The 2,068-nt window shown below is 36.9% G+C and overlaps 1 long non-coding RNA gene across 1 annotated transcript; it reads right to left on the bottom strand.

The window, feature by feature from the left end:
• Positions 1-470: 470 nt before the first annotated feature.
• On the bottom strand, positions 471-1,675 carry LOC125505721. Its single transcript, XR_007282348.1, has 2 exons — positions 1,440-1,675; positions 471-1,356 (listed from the first exon to the last, which is right to left on the bottom strand). It is a non-coding gene; the product is annotated as an uncharacterized LOC125505721 (long non-coding RNA).
• Between the last annotated feature and the right edge of the window lie 393 nt (positions 1,676-2,068).

Raw genomic sequence — 2,068 nt, 5'->3', positions numbered from 1 at the left:
GAAACAGGCCTTTTAAAGTCTAATCCGACTGGACTCAAAATACGCTTCAGCCCGGTTTCAGGTACAAACCAATATTTATCATGGGCCAAAATAACAGGTGCCAAAAAATCACAGATACTTGGAACAGGTACGAGGTTGGAACAGCACACATGGAACCTGTGACTGAAAAATACTGGTTTGTGTCATACCTAGTTGCGATCGATTCAGGGCAACATCAAGCAGGGGAGTATTTTAAGCAAACTATTTTCAAATACAAATCTTTTAAAATTCCGTAAGTAAATGATTTTTGACTTACCTACGCCAACTAAATCTTTGACAGGTAAGCGAACAAAAATGGAAAATAATAAAGAAAATAAAAAATAAATAAAAGTAAAGACTTTTTCAGAAGGAGAGGACTGTCAAAGAAAGGCCAAATTGGAAATTTTCTTCACATTTTTCAAATGCGATCAACTATCTACAATTTAAAACAATTTTCCAAATTTAATTTTTATTGTCATTTACTAACGTATTTGTTATTAAGAACTTCTACTTTAATTCATATATATATATATATTTAAAGTTAGTTCTTCTTGGTATCCGGCAGTGCACTGGCTAGTTTGTGTATTCCTGAACATAAGCCATGTAATTTCTAGGAATACAACTTAGTCAGATCAACAGGACTTAATGAATCGGGACGATTTATAAAAGTTAAATTTACTAAAACCCCATTACAACTAGGGTCTGAAAATGGCCAAATACCAAGAGTCCTTTTTATGAGCTGCAATACAGCCACCTTTATTTGAAGCCATAATTTGCCATTTCGTCAACAAAAAAACCTGAGAAATATCACACTAACTCAAAACATCTGCCACTTTTCTACCAATCATCGCGTTGGGTGGGTGGGGACTTAGGCGGGACCTTCCCTTTCCCTTTTTAATTTACCAGCCAGAGAACGAATCGCATGGCAAAGTGGTCCCCTTCTTTCTGACCGTGAAGATAGGCAATCCTACCAGGAGGTTTTGTCTACTGGCTTTGAAAGTGTTCGATTTCGACTATCGCTCGCTATTTCTGAGCTCCTGGTCGGTGATGTCGGAAACATTACCGATGTTATTCAACTGTTTGTTGCTAGGCCATACGTCAGCAACCTCTGAAGTCACGTGAGCGAGTATTGGCCTCGTTCTCCTCGGTTTTCGTAATTAATTGGTAACCCTGAACGACGACGCTCTGTGTCTGTGTATGCGAGTGCTTTGTACTTATTGCTTTTACCAGTGGCGTTCGACTATTTTTAGTTTCATGAAAATACTTCTTGAYATTATCTASGTTGTTCTAATAGATGTCGCTCTCTCCCTCCGAATTTTTAGTTTTTTATTTTTTTGCCTGAAAGAACACTTCAAATTAAGCACTTACAGCGAACAAAATTCCTGGGTGGTCGTCCATAAATTAAGCCAAAACACACTTACAAGCTTTTGAAATTCGCTTTTCCAAAACCACTTATTTATGCTCGAAAATGGTTGAGGATCTTTTCTAACGTCRCCAATTGATTGAGGTTATCTAGCCCRTYGATAGTCAGATGGCGGATTATTTGTCTCTTTCGGGAATTCAACACAATGTGGTGTGCCACGTAGTTTTGAGTTGCTTTACTTTCGGTTAATTTTAAGTTCGTTTGTTTGTGCACAGCATGGTTAAAGTGATTTAAATGAAACTGTCAGTGTTGTGTCAGTTCATGTCAGTTTTAAAAAGTAAAAAGTCATAATTTGCTTTAGGTATTTTTCTTCAACGCGCTTAAAATATCTTTAAATAAATTATTTTTAATAATTGAATAGTTAATTGATTTTAATTAACAGGCCAGTAGGGTTACAGATTGTTAGGGTAATTCCGGGAGAGATGAACCACCGCCTGAGATGGACCAGTCGGATATTTTCGACTCTACATAATATAGGAAGAATATTTCAACGCTACCCCGTCAACAAACGACTACCAGTTGCACTCCGATAGTAGCTTTGTATGTAGTTAATTTTCGTGGCTTTATTGGTTTCTGCATTTACACATGGTAGAAATGTTTTTAACGGTATTTTGAAGGTGCTATTCT

This window comes from Dendroctonus ponderosae, unplaced genomic scaffold (genome assembly GCF_020466585.1).
Source record: "Dendroctonus ponderosae isolate FM_Combo_2020 unplaced genomic scaffold, Dpon_F_20191213v2 Dpon_F_20191213_959, whole genome shotgun sequence".
Taxonomy (NCBI): Eukaryota; Metazoa; Arthropoda; class Insecta; order Coleoptera; family Curculionidae; genus Dendroctonus; species Dendroctonus ponderosae.
This window is presented reverse-complemented; position numbering and strand designations above follow the sequence as displayed.